Genomic DNA, 22,839 nt, shown 5'->3' on the forward strand with positions numbered 1-22,839 from the left:
CCTTCGGGATGCCGGCGGTCAGGATTTCTGTGCCAGTATTTCGCCCGTTGGCATCCCACACGCTGGGATACTGACTACATCCCAGATGACACTTATGTGGTTTCCACTCGTAAAGTGAGATTTATTATTATCATCATTTATTTATATGGCACCACAAGTGTTCCGCAGCGCCTTACAAAGTACATAAACAAATAGGTGACCAGTGACTTGCAGTACAGTACAATACAGGACGAGTACAAGGATAATATAAATTGCTACTTAGCGACCATAACACCCACATAGCAGCAGAGCATAAGCAACTAAGTGTTAGGTTCCCTAGTGGGCAGTGAGAAGTAGATTAAACAAAAGGAGAAGCACAAGAGGGTAGAGGGCCCTGCTCGTAAGAGCTTACATTCTACATTCTTACATTTAGGTACAATATATCCATTTAGGTTTTCAGTCTAATGATTTGGGTTTTGGTTAAAAACAGGACACAGGGAGCAGTGATTGCTAAAAATAAAGTCTATAAAACACAGAGAAAGGGAAAAGGTTTATTTCTAGTATGCACTGCAGTCCAATCAATTATCCTAACTTTCATTTTTGTTACTATGCATTAAAAAAACATTTTTAATTCTACAAATCAATATAATAAAATAGATTGCTGTTAAAATTGATGTCAACACATTGGAATGTAATGACAGTTGGTCACTATATACTCATTACTGCTATCATGAGTACTGTTTCAACTTTGACTCCCATGATTTACAGAAGGGGTATATGCAAGTGCTGAAGTATGGGCAGTACTGGGACCAAAGGCAGAGATAAGTAATGCTTTCATTTTTTCATTTAGGGGGGAAATGTATCAAGTCTTGGAAAGAGATAAAGTGGAGGTAGTTGCCCTGAGCAACCAATCTGCATCTAACTGTCATTTCAAAGACTGCTAGATAAATGTCAATTAGAAGCCGATTGGTTGGCATGGGCAATTTCTCTACTTTTTCTGTCTCCAAAGCTTGATACATCTCACCCTTAGATTTATTAAACTAAACATGTAATCTTCACTCATATTTCATTCATTGTCCAAAGTCTAAAATTGCCCTTTTCCATCAGTCACCAGTATTATGTAGTATTTCATTTAAAAAGGACATGCAGTAGGGGGGCAAGCAGTTGTTTTGCACAATGGCCCAGAATGCACTGTTGGACTGTATGTACAGTATATATGTACAGTATAAATATTGGTATCAGGAGAGCACATTTTGCACTCCTTTGAGTTTATAAAGTAATTTACTTTCCTTATCTTTATTGCACAGATAAACAAAGTGAGACATTCTGATTTGACCTTCTTCCACTGCTCTTCTTAGAACCAAATGAAATTTAGAGAACTGGTTAAAGTTTACTGCCTTTAAAAAGCAGTCGTTCAATTTAACAGAAGCGGAGAAACATAGAAGCATATATTGATGTATGTGTATAGTGTCTATACAGTGGTGCTTTAAGTTTGTGAACCCTTCAGAATTTTCTATATTTCTACTGAAATTTGTCCTAAAACTATCTCAGATTTTCGCACAAGTCCAAAAAGTAGAGAAAGAGAACCAAATCAAATAAATGAGAAAAGAATTACTTTTTTTTTTTTTTTTTTTTTGAGGAAAATTATCCAATATCACATATCTGTGAGTGTCAAAAGAATGTGAATCTTTAGGCTTAGCAGATATTTTGAAGGTGAAATAAGAGTCAGGTATTTTCAATCTATGGGATGACAACCCCTCTTTTTAAAAGAACAAGGATCTATCAAAGTCTGATGTTCACAACACATTTGTGGAAGTGTATCATGCCACAAACAAAGGAGATTTCTGAGGACCTCAGAAGAAGAGTTGTTGATGCTCATCAGGCTGGAAAAGATTACAGGGCATCTCATAGTTCGCAAGGTCAGAAAGGTACCCAAGCAACTGTAGGCCTGAGTCCACCATCAGGAGGACACTAAACAACAATGGTGTACATGGCAGGATTGCAAGGAGAAAGCCACTGCTTTCCAAAAAGAACATTGCTGCCCGTCTGCAGTTTGCCAAAGATCACTGGACAAGCCAGTTTTGTTGACAGATGGAGTCCAAAATAGAGCTTTTAGGTTTAAATGAGAAGCATTATGTTTGGAAGAAGGAGAACGCTGCATTCCAGCATAAAAACCTCATACCATCTGTGAAACACGGTGGTGGTTGTATCATGGTTTGGGCCTGTTTTGCTGCATCTGGCCCAGGAAGACTTGCCATCATTGATGGGACAATGAATTCTGAACTACAGTATACCAGAATATTCTAAAGGAAAATGTCAGGGCATCTGTCCATGAGCTGCATCTCAAGAGAACGTGAGTCATGCAGCAACACAACGACCCAAAGTCATTCAACCCAAGAATGGTTAAAGAAGAATAAATTGAAAATTTTGGAATGGCCAAGTCACATTCCTGACCTTAATCCAATCGAAATGTTGTGGACAGGGGCAGAACTAGCGGCGGTGCAGCCGGTGCCTTGCACCGGGGCCCGCTGTGGTACAGGGGCCCATGGCCGCCTGCATCCGACAGCGCCATTGCCCGCCGACCTGGTCCCCATTACCTAAATGTTTGGAGCTGGAGCGGGCCCGCTTCGGCCGCTCCGGCTCCAACATGAGAGATACCCACCGCGGCCCCGCCCCTTATGACACGGCGCTGTGTCATAATAAGAGGCCAGGCTGCTGGAGTAAGAAGATCGAGAGGAGCCGCGGATCAAGGTAAGTGGCGGTGGTATGGAGGGGGGGGAGGGTGAAAGAGGCGGATACACGCTGGGGCTGGGGGGAAAGAGGCTGACACACGCTGGGGCTGGGGGGAAAGAGGCTGACACACGCTGGGGCTGGGGGGAAAGAGGCTGACACACGCTGGGGCTGGGGGAGAAAGAGACTGACATGCTGGGGGGGAAAGAGACTGACACATGCTGGGGCTGGGGAAGAGGCTGACACACGCTGGGGCGGAAAAAGGCTGACACACTGGGGCTGGGGGGGGGGGGGGAAGAGGCTTACACATGCTGGGGAGCTGGGTGGGGGGGGAAGAGGCTGACACACTGGGGCTGGGGGGGAAAAGGCTGAGACACATGCTGGGGCTGGGGGAAAGATGCTGACACACGCTGGGGCTGGGGGTGAAAGAGGCTGACACACGCTGGGGCTGGGGGTGAAAGAGGCTGACACACGCTGGGGCTGGGGGTGAAAGAGGCTGACACACGCTGGGGCTGGGGGTGAAAGAGGCTGACACACGCTGGGGCTGGGGGTGAAAGAGGCTGACACACGCTGGGGGTGAAAGAGGCTGACACACGCTGGGGGTGAAAGAGGCTGACACACGCTGGGGGTGAAAGAGGCTGACACACGCTGGGGGTGAAAGAGGCTGACACACGCTGGGGGTGAAAGAGGCTGACACACGCTGGGGGTGAAAGAGGCTGACACACGCTGGGGGTGAAAGAGGCTGACACACGCTGGGGGTGAAAGAGGCTGACACACGCTGGGGCTGGGGGTGAAAGAGGCTGACACACGCTGGGGCTGGGGGTGAAAGAGGCTGACACACGCTGGGGCTGGGGGTGAAAGAGGCTGACACACGCTGGGGGTGAAAGAGGCTGACACACGCTGGGGGTGAAAGAGGCTGACACACGCTGGGGCTGGGGGTGAAAGAGGCTGACACACGCTGGGGCTGGGGGTGAAAGAGGCTGACACACGCTGGGGCTGGGGGTGAAAGAGGCTGACACACGCTGGGGCTGGGGGTGAAAGAGGCTGACACACGCTGGGGCTGGGGGTGAAAGAGGCTGACACACGCTGGGGCTGGGGGTGAAAGAGGCTGACACACGCTGGGGCTGGGGGTGAAAGAGGCTGACACACGCTGGGGCTGGGGGTGAAAGAGGCTGACACACGCTGGGGCTGGGGGTGAAAGAGGCTGACACACGCTGGGGCTGGGGGTGAAAGAGGCTGACACACGCTGGGGCTGGGGGTGAAAGAGGCTGACACACGCTGGGGCTGGGGGTGAAAGAGGCTGACACACGCTGGGGCTGGGGGTGAAAGAGGCTGACACACGCTGGGGCTGGGGGTGAAAGAGGCTGACACACGCTGGGGCTGGGGGAGAAAGAGGCTGACACGCACGCTGGGGGGGAAAGAGGCTGACACACGCTGTGGCTGGTGGTGAAAGAGGCTGACACGCACGCTGGGGGGGAAAGAGGCTGACACGCACGCTGGGGGGGAAAGAGGCTGACACGCACGCTGGGGGGGAAAGAGGCTGACACGCACGCTGGGGGGGAAAGAGGCTGACACGCACGCTGGGGGGGAAAGAGGCTGACACGCACGCTGGGGGGGAAAGAGGCTGACACGCACGCTGGGGGGGAAAGAGGGTGACACACTGGGGTTGGAAGGAACACACGCTGGCGGGAAGAACGAGGCAGAGACGTGCTGGGGATGGAGGGAGAATGAGGCTGACATGCTGGGGCTTGGGGGGAGAACGAGGCTGACACACTCGGGCTGGACAGACTGAATTTACTGACTGGGGGGGCAGTGAGGGGTGGTGAGAAAACAAGGCTGGGCAGCAGGACAGACACTGTATTTAATTACTGGGGAGGGGTGAGGGGTGGTGAAAAAATGTTGGGGTGCCAGGAATGGGTGGGATGGGGGCCCAAAGCATATTCTTGCACCTGGGCCCACCACTCTCTAGTTCCGCCACTGGTTGTGGAAGGACCTGAAGTGAGCAGTTCATGGGAGGAAACCCACCAAAATAACAAACAGAGTTAAAGCTGTTTTGTACAGAGGAATGGGATAAAATTCCTCCAAGCTATTGCTGCACAAGGGGGTCATACCAGATACTGAACATAAAGGTTCACATACTTTTGACACTCACATATATGTGATATTGGATCATTTTCCTCAATAAGTAAATGAGCATGTTAATTTTTTTGTCTCATTTGTTTGATTTGGTTCTCTTTATCTACTTTTCAGACTTTGAAAATCCAAGGTAGTTTTAAGCCAAATTTCAGCAGAAATATAGAATATTCTGAAGGGTTCACAAACTTTCAAGCACCACTGTATACTGTATATAACCATACAACCCTTGCTGGGCTACAAGAGGAATATGTCCAAATTGTTTAAACAAGAAATCTTACGACATAGGCTTATTTATAATGGTTGCAGGGTGTGTGGTACACATGGGCGCCTGGGTCCCCCCCGTACCTCACACCTTGCACCCACAGTGTACTTACTTTGTGTTGTCTCCACTGCACCATCTTTCCAGTGACAAAGCTACAGGCTATTGTAGGTTAACATCTTCTGGAGATGGGGCTGCGGTTTCAGTTGAAAGTGGAGGTCCGCAGCAGATACAGAGTTCTCTGCTGTGGTCCCTCCATGGTATAATCGTGGCTACTCAATATTTGTGGGGATCCCCTGAAAATGGCTGTTTTCGGGGAATATCCCTCAAATTATTTAATAAATAGGCCTACAGTGGTGGCTCCTACCTTTAGACTTAAGGAAAGCTGCAATTGCCTAGCTACTGCTAGTTGCACATGGTACACCACATACAGATAACTATAGCATGAAGTTATAATAACTAATAGAACACTCTTTTAACTTAGCATTTCCCACAGTAGCCAATCAGATTCTACTTATAATTTATCTAGCACCTTCTAGAAGATAATAGCTAGAATCTAATTGGTTGCAATGGGCAACATCCCCACCTCTAGAAACCCGCACTTTAGTACATATACCCCTGTGTGTCTGAATCACTACTGTCCCTCTGTGTGTGCACACCGTGGGACGCACGAGCAGTGCTTACCTCACTCCCAATCAGGCCTGCTGTATGGGGACCTAAATTCATCAAGCTCCGAAAATAGAACATTTCCAGAGCTTGACTGTGGGAACATTCGCCATCTTCAAATGATGTTTGTTCCTGCACCACCTCTTCAGGGGGCGTTGCTAGGGTGTCCGGTGCCCCCCCTGCAAACTATAAATTTGCACCCTCCCTCCCTCCCATACTGTTTAAAGGGACAGCAAGTGCCGAAGGGGTGTGGTCTCACACTGAAGGTGGAGTGGCCATACAATAGTACCCCTTAATTCAAATTACGCCACAGAGTAGAGCAATCTTATTCACATTACACCACATAGTAGTGTCCCTTATTCACTTTACATCACACAGTAGTGCCCCTTATTCAAGTTACATTACACAGTTGTACCCCTTTATACATGTTACACCACACAGTAGTGCCCCTTATACACATAATACCACACAGTAGTAGTCCCCCTTATACACATAATGCCACAGTAGTAATGTTGAATTACTCCGGCGATCTTGGAGAGTTAGAATATTAATTAACGGGGCCCCCAGTAATTCACTTATGTATAGGCCCCTTAGACACATGCGCAGTTGGAAAATGGCAGTCTGGGGTCGGAGCTCACTGTGGTAATGGTGCAGCCCTGCAGACCCTAAGTAACATCCGCCACTGGCTCAGACCAATTCTCACTAGATCATAAACTCTTTCACAAGCCGAGCCCTCTCTACTCTTTTGTCTACAGTACCTTGGGTGTGGCGGTTTTATGCACGTCCTGTTTTCCTCACCGTCTGATGGCACAGAGCACTGTGGTACCTTATAAGTCAATGACAGAGATAATAATGTCAGACCCAGACTCAGGCTTCCAGTTCCAGATTAAACAAAAAATGAAAAAATAAAGTATGTTTCAAAAGAAAATAAGCAAAAAATAAAAAAGGAAAAAAAAATATTTCAATAATAAAGTATTTTTTTCTGTGGGTACCCCTGGCATTACCATCGTGAAATGGGGTTAGCTGTTGAAGGATAAGCAATACCGTCGTCAATGATAAATAGGCATCACAGAATGTGAGGGCTATCGCATGTAATAGTTGATGATACCTTTCCCCATAAGGAAACTTTGAAAAGTAGGGAAAAGACCTAACTCCTTGCATTTAATTATAGATGATAATATGTCAAGCCATGAAAGATCACTTCAATCAACAGATCAGATGTATGTTTGTTAGTTTAATTACACGTTGAGTCTAATATTTACCAGGTTACAGCACTGACAGATTCTCTCCTCAACTAAGTGATTAACTGGGGATGACTGAATTGTTTATAAGGCGGCTATTTTTTTTTTAGGGCGTCCGACAGTGCAATTCAATTGTTGCTTCGTTTGGTCACCATAGCCGCAGGCGCTGGCACTTCTGCTCGCTCCCTCAGGAGGGTGCGAGAGCAAAAATGTGCAATAAACCCGTGATTAGGGCACCCAAACAGCAGTTTGGGTATTGTAACCAGGACTTGTTATATGGCTAAACCCGGTCTAATAGGGTGCGATGACCCCGTTAATTAATGGGCGCCCAGAACAATTGAATTGCAACACTGGGCGCTCATTAATTATCGCCGCCCACAAAACAATTGAATTGCCCCCAATGTACAGCCAGCATCCAGGTATCCAAATAAATAACTTAAAAGGCTTGGGTTTAAGACTATAGGACAGTCAGCTATTTGTCCATTGGTCAGTTGTATTACAAACTTGTTAAAGCAGATCTGCAGAAATTCACTATCTGCTTTTATCACAATTATTTAATTAATTAATAACATTTCTACTTTATTATTAAGTCTAAAAAATATACATGTGTATTACATTCAAATGCCAAACAAAAATATAAAAAAACTACTGTTATTATGGCATAATCAGGAGCAAGTGATGCTTCCCAGATAAATCTACGGAACTGCGTCTGGTCTTCACTTACAATGGCACCTGATTCCCATAGAGCGCTAAGTGCTCACCATTTCTCAGTTTCACTCAGGTCTTGTGTCCTATATTATAGGATTATAATAAAAACTGGTGATTACAAACAGAATAGACTGGATTCATTTGCAGAGACAAGGAAAAATAGCAGGTATACAGTATAATCAAAAGTAACAACAAACTGCAAGAACAGTCAGATACAATTACAAAATTGGTGCAGACAGATAACAGAATAGTTTGGGGATAACAAAATATGTAATGGCGGGTGTCGGGCAAGAATAATAATAATGAGCAGATATCAGTATGGTGGCAGACAAGGAATAGTCAGGACAAGCAGTGGTCACAGCTGGCAGAAGGTAAGAAAAGTCAAAATGAGCAGGGTCAAATAACCCGCAAAGTGATACAGAGCAACATGTAATAGGGGCGGGATGCATGACGCATCGCACTCGCGATGCAATGCTTTCCGCCGGTCATCTCATGCATGCAGGCGTTGGTAATGCCAGTATGTATGATGATCACCGCAAAGGACCTCTCTGACAGTAAGAGCGGTTTGGACCCTTTGCGGTGGAGGGGTTTCTGGGTCTAAGCCCCACCCCCGACTCGGAGACCCCTGATCATCGTGGAGATTCTCCCCATTCTGCCCACTTCACTAGGAAGTGGGCAGGAATGCGGGAGAAGTGCCTACTCTACCGGGTGGTGCGGGGGTTACCCAAAACATCAGGAGCCTCCCGCACCTTCGGGGAGAATAGGCATGTATTGTATTTGTGTTCCAATTGTGTGCTTTTTTGAGTACCAACACAACAATTTTAAGTTTTCAAGGGGCGCCATTTTTTTTATTTTGCCCTGTGAGCCATCAACTCTAACTAATGCCGCTGTATATTTTTTAACTCCTGTCACAATTGTAAGCCGTGGCTGTGATAGAAACAGCAGATTAGAGTGTTCCAATACTTCTCAGTCTGTTTCTACTGTTTACACAAGTTGCCATGACTCATGTGCTTACCATTAAAATGAATGCTGGTAGTGCTGGTTGATCCACTGCTGGAATTGGTCACTGCTGGTTTCTAATGTTTTGTGCACCATTGACTCATTGCCTGTTAATAGTGTTAGCTCACCTAGGCAGGATGCATCAATGAGAAAAATTCAGTCAAACCCCAAAAACGCAGGTTTGACCACATTTCTCATATGCACCAAGCCGTGGCGTGCTATGCTAACACTACTTTCCTGATGGCTTTACCCCATGCGCGCACGCAGGGGGGTTTCCGGATAACCTACAAAGCCCCATTGACCGCCGATCCATAGCCACGCAGCTTAATAGGGCACCTGGCTGCAAATTTAGCCACTAACGCCAGACGCGCAAGCCAATCACGTCTCACGCACCGGCATCCAATCAGGAGCAGCCACATAGCCACTCCTAATTTGCTGTCGGTCCGCGTGGCCGGCAGTCAATAATGAGCAGCCACATGGTTGTTCCTAATTGGCTGTCGCCCCCTCAGCACTGCTGCGAAGCAGATGACGAAGGGGCTGTGTGTACTATGCGTAGGCAGATGATGAAGGGGCTGTGTGTACTGTGCGTAGGCAGATGACAAAGGGGCTGTGTGTACTGTGCGTAGGCAGATGACGAAGGGGCTGTGTGTACTGTGCGTAGGCAGATGACGAAGGGGCTGTGTGTACTGTGCGTAGGCAGATGACAAAGGGGCTGTGTGTACTGTGCGTAGGCAGATGACAAAGGGGCTGTGTGTACTGTGCGTAGGCAGATGACAAAGGGGCTGTGTGTACTGTGCGTAGGCAGATGACAAAGGGGCTGTGTGTACTGTGCGTAGGCAGATGACAAAGGGGCTGTGTGTACTGTGCGTAGGCAGATGACAAAGGGGCTGTGTGTACTGTGCGTAGGCAGATGACAAAGGGGCTGTGTGTACTGTGCGTAGGCAGATGACAAAGGGGCTGTGTGTACTGTGCGTAGGCAGATGACAAAGGGGCTGTGTGTACTGTGCGTAGGCAGATGACAAAGGGGCTGTGTGTACTGTGCGTAGGCAGATGACAAAGGGGCTGTGTGTACTGTGCGTAGGCAGATGACAAAGGGGCTGTGTGTACTGTGCGTAGGCAGATGACAAAGGGGCTGTGTGTACTGTGCGTAGGCAGATGACAAAGGGGCTGTGTGTACTGTGCGTAGGCAGATGACAAAGGGGCTGTGTGTACTGTGCGTAGGCAGATGACAAAGGGGCTGTGTGTACTGTGCGTAGGCAGATGACAAAGGGGCTGTGTGTACTGTGCGTAGGCAGATGACAAAGGGGCTGTGTGTACTGTGCGTAGGCAGATGACAAAGGGGCTGTGTGTACTGTGCGTAGGCAGATGACAAAGGGGCTGTGTGTACTGTGCGTAGGCAGATGACAAAGGGGCTGTGTGTACTGTGCGTAGGCAGATGACAAAGGGGCTGTGTGTACTGTGCGTAGGCAGATGACAAAGGGGCTGTGTGTACTGTGCGTAGGCAGATGACAAAGGGGCTGTGTGTACTGTGCGTAGGCAGATGACAAAGGGGCTGTGTGTACTGTGCGTAGGCAGATGACAAAGGGGCTGTGTGTACTGTGCGTAGGCAGATGACAAAGGGGCTGTGTGTACTGTGCGTAGGCAGATGACAAAGGGGCTGTGTGTACTGTGCGTAGGCAGATGACAAAGGGGCTGTGTGTACTGTGCGTAGGCAGATGACAAAGGGGCTGTGTGTACTGTGCGTAGGCAGATGACAAAGGGGCTGTGTGTACTGTGCGTAGGCAGATGACAAAGGGGCTGTGTGTACTGTGCGTAGGCAGATGACAAAGGGGCTGTGTGTACTGTGCGTAGGCAGATGACAAAGGGGCTGTGTGTACTGTGCGTAGGCAGATGACAAAGGGGCTGTGTGTACTGTGCGTAGGCAGATGACAAAGGGGCTGTGTGTACTGTGCGTAGGCAGATGACAAAGGGGCTGTGTGTACTGTGCGTAGGCAGATGACAAAGGGGCTGTGTGTACTGTGCGTAGGCAGATGACAAAGGGGCTGTGTGTACTGTGCGTAGGCAGATGACAAAGGGGCTGTGTGTACTGTGCGTAGGCAGATGACAAAGGGGCTGTGTGTACTGTGCGTAGGCAGATGACAAAGGGGCTGTGTGTACTGTGCGTAGGCAGATGACAAAGGGGCTGTGTGTACTGTGCGTAGGCAGATGACAAAGGGGCTGTGTGTACTGTGCGTAGGCAGATGACAAAGGGGCTGTGTGTACTGTGCGTAGGCAGATGACAAAGGGGCTGTGTGTACTGTGCGTAGGCAGATGACAAAGGGGCTGTGTGTACTGTGCGTAGGCAGATGACGAAGGGGCTGTGTACTGTGCATATGCAGATGACGAAGGGGCTGTGTGTACTGTGCGTAGGCAGATGACAAAGGGGCTGTGTGTACTGTGCGTAGGCAGATGACAAAGGGGCTGTGTGTACTGTGCGTAGGCAGATGACAAAGGGGCTGTGTGTACTGTGCGTAGGCAGATGACGAAGGGGCTGTGTGTACTGTGCGTAGGCAGATGACGAAGGGGCTGTGTGTACTGTGCGTAGGCAGATGACGAAGGGGCTGTGTGTACTGTGCGTATGCAGATGATGAAGGGGCTGTGTGTATGCAGATGATGAAGGGGCTGTGTGTACTGTGTGTATGCAGATGAAGGGGCGGTGTTAAAACAGACCCTTCACCATCTACATACACAGTACACACAGCTCCTCACTATCTGATCTGCATATACTGTACACTGTACAGTAGATGCAGATCAGATGTAAGGTGCAGTGTGTATGCAGATGGTGTGGGGCTGTGTGTACAAATAGTGAGGGGCTGAGTACAGATTATGAGGGTCTGTGTGTACAGATGATGAGGGGCTGTGTGTGTATAGATAAGGGGAACAGAGGCCCTCAATTCAGAGCCGTACGCTCTGAGCAGAGCGCACGCTCTGAATGAGGGCCGTCCTCCATAACTATGGAGCGTCCTCCTGGACGCTCGTATAGCTGTGGGTCACCACCCACAGCCTATACGAGCGTGCAGTTTGATGGCCGCGATGGTCGTGACCATCGCGACCATCGAAACTGCGTACAAAAGCCTGTGGTTGAGTTTTTCAACCACAAGGCTCGGAGTGATTTTGGCTCTATCAGAGCCAAAATCACTCCCACTGACATCACTAGTGATGTCAGTGGGCCGGCTTCTGACGGGAGGCTTTCCCATGGGAACGCCCCCGTCAGGGAGGCACGCCCCCGGCATGCCCACCAAAGGGGACGTGCTGTCAGTCAACATCGACAGCACGCCCCCTTTGAAGAGACACTACGAGCGAAGGAAAATCCTTCGCTCGTCGCGTCTGGCGCACGCGCACGACGGAGCTCCCTCCGTCGTGCGCATGCTCAGTGCAGAACATCGACCCACTTGCGAGCGGACAGCCGCTCGCGAGTGGGTCTGAATCAGGCCCAGAGTGCTGTGGCGGTTTGCGGAGGGGAGGGGAGGCGTGAGGTGATTGGTGGTGGGAGAAGTGAGTGCTGCAATGAGGTGAGTGGTGTGAGTGGTCCATACTTACCGACATTCAGCTCCCTCTTTCCGGGAGGGAACACACAGCGGGGGGCGTGGCCGGGCACTGACTCTGCATAGGGGCTCTCACATTGCTGAAAATAAAGCATTGTGAAGCGGGGGGCGGAGGCACGATGACGCGAATTAGCGCGAATCGCGTCATTGGGCCCCCCGCTGCAGGGGGTTTCTAGTTGTAGTCTGGGGGACAGGTGGCAGCCGGGAAGCTTGCCTGCCTTTCCAGGGGGTCGGGAGCAGCACCCGATATTCGGGAGACTCCCGACCAAATCGGGAGGGTAGGCAAGCCTGGAGTGGTCATGTGAGGAGAGGTGTTCTGCTGTGAGGGGAAGGTAGGTGTGAGGAGAAGTGAGTGCTAGGGGCAACATCACCACTTCTAAAAACTCTCACTTTAGTAAATATACCCCTAAAGTGAACAACCCTGGAGGCTTCATAGACTCCAGAAGCTTTAGGGATTTTGGGCCTGACTCAAAGTTGTACACAAACACAATGGTTTATGTACAACTCCGATAGTTGCCAATCGGTGCATGTGCCAATCTGTCTCTGCGACATGCTGCAACCATTTGGGGGAGTGGAAGGGTCCACAATGGCCAGCATCAAAGAAAATGGGGACGTGACAATGTCAGCGTTTTCCAACACAGTTTCACTGGCCTGGAAGTGTGAAGTACACAGCCATCCTGAGTAACCTGAGAGTTAAGCCGCAAACACATATGCTCCATGAGCGATATCATTAAGTGTTTCCCCCGCACTGCCGGGCTTAATGTCGTTAACAACATTGAGCATACACATTGAACAATGCCATTAACAATATCGTTCAGTCTGGCTGCGCACTGAGCGGTACACAGCCAGCACCGCACTTATAGACCCTGGGCACTAGAGTATGCCCAGAGTCTATAGCGCATACACAAGTCACCGGGAAAATGGTTGCGGCAGCCATTTTCCCTGTACTGCGCATGGCCGTGGTGGACATTTTCCAGTTGTTGTTACAGGCGGAGACACCGGAGCCGACGTGGGACTCCGGAGAGGTAAGTTTTATGGGTGCAGGGTGTGCGGTGCGGGGTTCCCCTGGACCCAGGGCCCTTGTGCCCCACACACCCTGCACCCATTATAAATATGCCCCTGCATTCAGTGACGGCCCTCATCCTTGTACTTGCAGAACCTGATGATATCTTCAGGTTGCCTTGGAAGTACGGGCGATGAAAGACATCGTTAAGGATCTGTGGGAGCGTGCATTGTTAAAGATGTCTTGCGTACACACTGGATGATGGTTATCGTTCATATCGTCCAACTTATACTCTAGTGTGTATGCGGCATTACTCAGATGGCTGATGTTCAAGCAAGTGATCTGATGACTGCGTCCTCGGTTGCAGCAGCGGATCATTACACATGCAATATTAGCAAATTATTGAACAGTTGCTGCGTACAAAGGGCCTGATTCAAAGATGGATGCTGTTAGCATCACTGCTGTCTTTGGATGCAGCAGCGCTGCTAAACATATGCTAATGCAGCAGGAGGCATCTGAGGAGAAAAGACGCCTTCTGACAGCATTACAGATCTGACTGCTACGTCCTAAGATGCATCATTGTATTTGCTGCAATACTATCGCATACCACCAGGTTACTCAGATTGGCCCTCACAGCTCTGTTACCGAGGCCTGGAAGTCTCCGTTTTCTGGAACGGAGGCCGGCACCGCCTCCACCCCACCCCCAATCAATCAATCAGGCTGCGGCTCAGGGGGCACTTATGTGCAATGACGCGGGACCCATTCTGCACATGTGCTGAATAGGTACTGTATATACACAGGCGCCCCACCATCAGCGATGTATGCAAACCATCGGATTTCCTACATGTCTGAATGCAGAGGCGTCACAAGGGGGGTGCGGACCACATCTGGGTGTCATCCTTACAGGGATCACACCAAAAAGTTGGCTCCTCTGCAGTGACAGTGAGCCAGGTGCTGCATTGTGACATTATCGTGCAGCATTCGGCTCCTGTCACAGGGAGGAGCCGGCAGTGCAGGCACAGTCTCCGGGGGCATCTCCGGGGATATTTGGCCAACCTTCAAAAAGGCTGCAGATAACACTTAATATTAATTTTGAAAATCAACTTCTAAATGAGCTGACCCTGGTTCCCCATATAATTTATCCCAAAGTGGCTTTTACTTAAAAATTTTTTCCACAGACCTCATTGAATGCCCCTCAGACCTCTCTGAATGTCCATCAAATCTCTCTAATACCCCTTTTCCACCTAAATTCCGGGTCTGACCCGGAGTTGGAACAAAGTTCCTATCCGGATCAGACCCGGAATTTTGCCGGCGCCGACTCGGGATATTCCCGAGCCAGCGCCGCTCACACCGCAGTCGGGTCTGCATAGACCCGGCTTTTGCGGAGTGAAAGTGGTCGCTTGGAGATGACGTCATCTCCAAGCGCCACTGAAGCCGGACCAATCGGCCGGCTAGCAGCGCACTCCAGGTCATTGTGACCCGGAGTGCGCTGTTCTCACAGCAGGGTTTCACGGGCTACGCCCGTGTTAAACCCTGCTAGTTACCTGGGTTGGATTGCCGGGTCACTCGACCTGGTGATCCAACACTCTCCCCTTTTACACCAGGGAGCTGCCCGGGTTAACCCTTCAAAAACCCGGGTTTTAGCTCCGGTGTAAAAGGGGTATAAAAGTCATAGACTTTTCCACACTTCCCTACATGCCATTTGGACCTCTTCACATGCCTCACAGAACTCCCCAAAAAACTCCCAAAATGTCTAAAGACAGAAACCTGGACAAAATAAGCCTTTACCTTACACACATATGTAATGTTTAGCAAGATTGCGAAACAATCGATACAATCGAGTACCATCGCAGCCTCACACATGCTTGCACAAGCTCTGACCTTGCTAACTTCATCGCGCACTACGAGGCCTCAGGCTGCATTGGGCATCACAGTGGATAATTTATGCATGCCCCTGCAACGGCATTCAAATGCACTGACACGCTGGCGTTTCACCGACCACCCCCCTGTCACCACCCACAAACGGCACTTCCTGTCAATCACTCTGCAATGGGTCTGCATTGACACTGCGATCGCAGTCCTGAACGCAGTGGCTGGCTCATGCATGCACATTGCAATGCATACGCATGCTTATTAGCAATGCGATCCAAGCTGAATCAGGCCCCCAGTCATTTGCCCTCCCTCTGACTCCTCACATGAAAAAACAAATATTGACCTTAGCAGCCTGCATAGGAAGGGACAGCACAGTGTACTGCCTCCTCATCTTATCTCATGTGCTGCCTGCTATTGCTGTGGAGGGATGGTTATTGACCGTCGATGGTTAACAGCCATGGCAATTGCGGAGATGTAATGGCTCTCCACCTTTAATGGCTGGATTTTTTTTTTTTTTTTTTACTCAGAGGTCACTTGGCTTAGTCCTGCTCCATGGTGCTCCACTAAGGCACGCCGCTTCACTCATTGAAAGGGGTGTCAATCAATGGGTGCAAATCTTCAATGGTTTCCCCTTGATAGTTTTATGCCATCACTGTTAACCACAGATGGTGACCATTGATAGTAAACACACCGATGGTCATCCCAACTGCTGTGTGACTTCCCTACACTGTGCACAGGAATTTACATGAGGCCTTATTTATAATTGTACGCTATTCCGATGTTCACGCAGTAGAGCAATTATCGGGTGACTGTGCATGCATCACAGCCGCAACGCGCACACCTGGTGATTGAATTGTGAATACGCTAGCCCAGAGGATTTATTAGCAACTAGTTGACAGGTAGGGGCCGTTTTGTAAGGGGTAACAGGGAGTAGAGAGAAAAACGTGAGCAGATCGCAACTATTTTCGGGGCATGTACTAGCCGCCCAATGGGATAGTGTACGCAGGAAACCTGGCTCCCGCATCTCAGTTACAGCGGCAATTCGGTGTTACCATAGACTCACTCAGGAAGGCGATGTTTGTATGATGTCTGTCCGATGCAGCGTATGTACACAGTTGCAGACAGCTGCGATGGCTCAGATGGGTGTCTCAGTACAAGTCTCAGCCGCTGTTGCATTAGCACATTGTCTCACACCTATAGCTGCGGCAGCATAGCGTACAACTCTGAATCAGGCCTATGATGCTGTCGTGATCGGGTCAGATGGTATAACAAGTGCTGCGGAAAAGTCCTGGGCGGTGACTGGCAGGTGGCTAGCAGTCTATGCAAAATGCTCCACTCAGTGGGTGTATTATGGTAGCGTCATTGGCGTGTCAGTGAAAGTGGCTGTGTTCGCAGGTGCACAGTCGCAGGCATATGAGGCCATAGTCAGTCAAACGGAGAAACTGCACCTGACAAAGTGATGGTGTAAGTTTCGATGATGCGACTGATAGTGGCGAATAAGGACGCACCAATTGATATTACTGTGTGCACAGGCACTAAAAGATTCGTGTCTCTGTCCTTGTACGTTTGGCCACAAGGATATACACAAGGGAAGGAGATTTTAGTGAATTTGCATAAACTTGCAGACTGGCGACTGCCAATAAGACGCTACTACGTGTGCTTTTGCGTGCTACTCAGAATCAATGCCATAGTGAATAGAAGGAGAGTTCCGTATTGAGACAATCAGCATCTAGCAGCTACCAGCTTCTATTTGGCAATGTATTTTGTCTATCCGTGTAGTCTTTCTCAGGCCATACAGTAAATCAGCCTCTGCTCCTGTGTGTATTAGGAGGAAGAGTAGATAGCTGCACTGTCCAATCCCTACCAAGTCCAGCCCCGACACCAGCAATGCTCCCTGCACCGGCACTAAAGCCGGCCACACACCAAAAGATTATCTCTTTTATCAACGAGTTTTATCATTCACAACGAGTGATAGAACTCATTGCGTATGCTAAATGGTGCTACAGCTAATCAGCTTCCAACTGTCATTTTTCAAATAGATGACAGTTAGGAGCTGATTGGCTGAAGCACCATTATCATACGTAACGAGCTTTATAACTCGTTGTGACTTATAAAACTCGTTGATAAATGAGGCCCTATATTTCCAACCAGCCAACTACTTGGCTGGTTGGAATGAAAGTCTGGTAATGTATGGGAGCAAACGGACAAAAACCTGTCATTCAGACAAATTACTTAAATCAAACGTATTTAACCAACTTGTCTGAGTGACCATTTTTGTCTGTTTTCTGGTGTTTACGCACAAATGTCTGATTGTCGTTTATTCCCATACATGAACAGATTTTCATTCCAGCCAGTAAAATAATTGGCTGGGTGCAAATACAAATAATCATTAGGTATGTGGCCAGTTTTAAATCTACCACATGCTAGGTGATGAAAATGCAATAAAAAATGACTCAGAACAGGATGCAACTCTGTTGACACGACCATGCAGAATTGAATAGCGTTGTTAGTGTTACATGGGGCAGGGGTGAACTGGGAATTCAAAGTGACCCTATAAAAAAAAAAAAAAAAAAAAAGACTCTGGTAGTGGCCTTATGTAGTACAAAATTGTAGTAAAAGCCAACATAAAGTAGGCTTGGTTTGCACACTTGTAGCCCTATCCAATGTCTGAGAATAACAGAGCGTTGGTACAATTACTTCTTAAATTTACTTCTCCATGCAAATCTTTCTGCTGGTGGGGGTCAAATCCAGCTATAGCAGCATTGTCCTATAAAAGCCCAAGCACACATTAATATATTGGCCCCTTAGTACACACAACATCTACAAGAATGAATCCCTGACCAGCCGTGTTTCAAAACCCCACTAGCAATTGAACTAATGGGATTTTGAATAATGTAAAAAGTTTACTATTGAGATGGTCAGCATAAATGATCAACATCAGAAAACTGTGTTAGATTGCCCTCCTTAGGTTCAGTTATGTGGTGCTGGAAACGGTGTTGACTTGTTTGTCCTTACTTCTGATTGGTAGCCACCAGCACTGGTTCTGCCAATCGCATTGACTGAAAAAAAGGAAGTAAGGAGAGAAGACAGAAGGGGAATCTAAATCAGGGAGAAGACGACAGTGTAATGAAATGGGATTAAAGGTGGGTAATAGATGAGATTGGAGATGGAGAGACATACGCACAAAGGGGCAAATTCAATTAGCCACAAGCGGGCAGAGTTGCCATTAAAAGCATGATAAAGCCAGCAACGGCGTCGGCACCTTATCTGGCTCCCCTCGTGACCCAATCTCGCTGTGGACTCTGGGATTATTGCACCCAACCCTATGGGGCTGCAAACAAATTTAAGCTAGTCTGGGGCTACCGTAAGGGTAGCATATAGCACTTAATCGCACAGACTCATGGGGCGAGTCTAATTGTATCAACCCCAAAGGTGAGAAATATAGGGACAGAGGGCCTGATTCAGCAGAGGATGCACTAGCTATCTCAGATGCCAACATGGTAGCAGCTGCGCTACTGCAGCTCTAATATAGTAATGCAGCAGGAGGAGTCATCCCTCCTGCATGCAGTACTGACCCGAGTTGCGTTCTAGAATGCAACATCGGATCATCTGCGTGACCATTGGCCATGGGGTCACGCAAACCGGCCACCGCAGATGCTAAAAAAAGGCCAGAAAATCTCTGTCAGCTGACGAAAATCCTGGCCTCATCACTCCCTCACAGCGGCGGTGACATACTTCCATTTTATGGAACAGAGGCCATGAAATAGCAGCACACTGTCAATCACTGATAGTCTGCTGCCAAACTGCGAGTGATATCGCAGACCCGTACCGCTGTTGTGATTTGAACCGCCGGCCATGTGGCTGTCGGTAATACCTGCTACACCCAGTGATACAAAAAAGGGAGGACAGATGCACACACAAGAGGAAATACAAAGAAGCACATATACAAAGGTGAAGGGAAGGGATGCCACATACAAAGGGAAGTACAGTATTGTGTACACACAAAGGCTTCAATATGCATTTCCATGTCATCTCCTTATTAAAGTATACCCTACTTTTATCATTTACCATGCTTAAATAAAGCTATAGAAATCTTTTTCATGTGTATGTGAAAATTGCACTGAGACAATTTTATGTAATAATAGTTTATACACCACACATAGAATATGAGAAGACAAATGATTGCAAATGTTATACCTCTTTTCCACCAAAAACCCAGGTCCGACCTGGGTTTTTGGACATGGTTCCAACCCTGGTCAGACCCATTTACACTGCACCTTTGATCTGGGTTACTCCCAGGTCAGCCCTGTTCACACTGAACTCAGGTCTGCCCTGCTAAACCTGTGAGGTCATAAAAAGTGGGAGGTGAATGCTCGACAACCACCAATCCGCTCATTTTAGGCATGATCCAGGTCAGATAACCCGGGTTGCACAGTTTACACTGCATCATTACCTGGGTCCATCCTGGGTCCAACCCTGGTAGCTACCTGGGTTGAATTGCTGGGTCACTTGACCCAGGTAATTTTTCAGGGACCCTTTTACACTGAGCTGCGACCTGGGTAGACCCAGCAAAAACCCAGGTTTTTGCTCTGGTGTAAAAGGGGTATTAGAAGAGTTTAGCAAGTCCTGTCATGTCAGAGAAGCAGAGAAAAGCCAATCATGTCAGAGAACCTTATGGTATCAATCTTCTTCTAATCAATCACTGTCAAACTTCTATTGAACTATGAAAAGAGTAATGATGACATCAAGACCATACAAAGGAGGAAGTTTTAACAAACTACGTATAAAACTCAGACGTAAAAGAGACAGTTACAGCGCATGGAAACAGGCTGTTTGTGGGCTAAAAATAGTACATTTCAAATACCTTTATTGACGTAACATTAGGGTTAATGTGGCACCGCCATGAAACTAGGTATTGTTGGGTTCAGCTTTACTATGTTTTAGATTTAACTGATAACTTACACTAATGCTTAACCTGAAACACTCCCTGCAGTGCCATTTATTTAACCTATCAATATCTTATGTACATTTAAAACAATGGCTACTCTATGAACAATTTTTTTTAGCAATATCCTAAATATCTTCAGTTTTGATAATATCCTGAAATGTTAAATGCACATTTATAAATGTAATTTTTATGTATGTGCTGTATGCATGCCCTGGTAATCCCAGGATCCTGTAAACTTTAATATTCCCAGACATGGAACACTGCATGTAATAACCATCAGTATATTTCTCAACAAATCTGCCACTGGATATGCTAACGTCAGATAAACAGCAGGGGCATGTCACATGCAATGTGAAGTACTCACATGACATGCATTTGGTCGCTTCATATAATCTGACACTGAATGGTCTTTCAAAGCTGGTCCAAGCTCCAGGGGCTGTGGCATACAGCCATGTTTTCCATGGTTCAATCAACATTTAGGGACAGATCTACTTAGCTTCTAGGTTTTTTCACTGCAGCGCAAGGTTTTCCAGTTGAGCAAGAGGTGTTTAGTATTAAGTATTATAATATTAGCTGCAAGAATTTCAGGTAGCGTAATCTTCTATAGGATTTTTTCTCGCAGCTTCAGAGCAGCTGCAAAGTTGGAATAAATCGTCAATTAGAGGTAAAAATTACAGGACTTCGTTCTTCCCCCCTAATGAATATTTAGGCAATTGGAAGTTTTAAATTAGCTTAATTTGGCTAATAATTACATGTTATTAGTGAGGTATTATTCTGCAAAGTGCAGAATAATTGGTTAAAAGATGTGGGACAGGTATGTGAGGGTGCTATATAGATGGGACAGGTATGTGAGGGTGCTGTATAGATGGGACAGGTATATGGGGGTGCTGTATGGATGGGACAGGTATATGAGGGTGCTATATACATGGGACAGGTATGTGAGGGTGCTGTATAGATGGGACAGGTATGTGAGGCTGCTGTATAGATGGGACAGTTATATGGGGTACTGTATAGACGGGACAGGTATATGGGGTACTGTATAGACGAGACAGGTATATGGGGTGGTGTATAGACGAGACAGGTATATGGGGGTGCTGTATAGGTGGAACAGGTATATGGTGGTGCTTTTAATGGGACAGGTATATGGGGGTGCTGTATAGATGGGACAGGTATATAGGAGAGCTGTATAGATGGGACAGATATATGGGAGTGCTGTATAGATGGGACAGTTATAAAGGAGAGCTGTATAGAGGGGACAGGTGGAAGATTTTTTTTATTTAAAGTGGCTTCAAATTACTAAAATATAAACTAACAGGCACTTTATGCACCCCAAATTTAACTACAGACATACATACAGGGGCGGCTGCAGAAGAGATTATAGGAAGGGGATTACTATGGTGCCTGGTGCCATGTTTCTGAAGAATTGGCTGAAAATACGGGCAGTCAGAATGTTTTACATACATAACAAGGGAAGTACATGCCACCCTGAGCTCACACATTTTTTCACAGTGAGGGCAGTGAGAGAATGGAGATTCCCTTGAAAAAATGGCTACAGACAGAGGGCAGATTGGAAAAATAATGTTCTTGGTGGTAAGGCAGCATTAAATGCCATTTTCTCAAATGATTCTTCCATCATACAAATATTTTTTACATTTAAAAATTTTATATTTTTTTATTTGATTATAGGATTCCATTGTATCTGGGCTAATGTAATGTTTGTTTTTGTTACATTATTTCACTGACACATTTGTTATGAAGTGTTTATATCACGTTTTCCATACTAGTGCACTGTGTTTAACTGTATTGTATTGTTTTGATTCACTTTTGTCAAAAGCACTAAATAGATTATCAGAGCTTATAAAATATCCCCATACACTGCTGTCATTTCATCCAGAAAAATATATATATTATTTTAAGTCAACTAATGCTGCCCATCCACAAAGCGATTAAACCTAGCGATTGAGCGATAACGACTGTCATTAACGCTCAATCACTTCGTAATCACCCACAAATCATGCAGTTTAATGTCTAATACGACTAGTGGTGCGCGTTCACGCTGGTCGTATTGGACATCTATAATCGGGCAAACATGCTGGTCAACCTGACGATAACGTCAGGTTCAGCATGTTACCAGACGATTGATGAGCCTGCACTGAACGACTGCTCATTCAGTGTAGGCACAGCACAGACAAAGAAACGACAGCACGATTACAATGTCGTAATTGTGCTGTCGTTTCTATGTCGTGTAGTGGATGGGCAGCATAAGAATGGCTGGACTATCAGTGATCATCTGGATAACATGTAGATTGCTAAAAACTGCACATAAAATAATATGAATTAAAACAGCAATCTTATAGTCCACATCAATGTCTAAATTGAGTATTTGGCTATGAGATCATATTAAGTCATCATTGCCTTATTAAAAGTCATTCATCTTTCTTACATCATGCTGGTTTATGGTGCGGTCAGTGGAGAATCTTTAATGGGTGTATTGGGTTTAGGGGAACCCACTCTGCACACCCGGCTTCCATGTTCTTTAATACTTACCTCGCCAGAGTACCACAGCGGCACAAATCACTGGGAATATAACATAGCGACCATCACTGGGAATATGGCGTAGCAGCCATTTTCTCTGCAATTTGCGTATACACAGTACAAACATTGCAGACCCGAAGACCAGCGCATGTGCAGTCCACAGCGCCACAATCTACTCC

Source organism: Taudactylus pleione, unplaced genomic scaffold (assembly GCF_031769625.1).
Source record: "Taudactylus pleione unplaced genomic scaffold, aTauple2 ptg000509l, whole genome shotgun sequence".
NCBI classification, from domain to species: domain Eukaryota; kingdom Metazoa; phylum Chordata; class Amphibia; order Anura; family Myobatrachidae; genus Taudactylus; species Taudactylus pleione.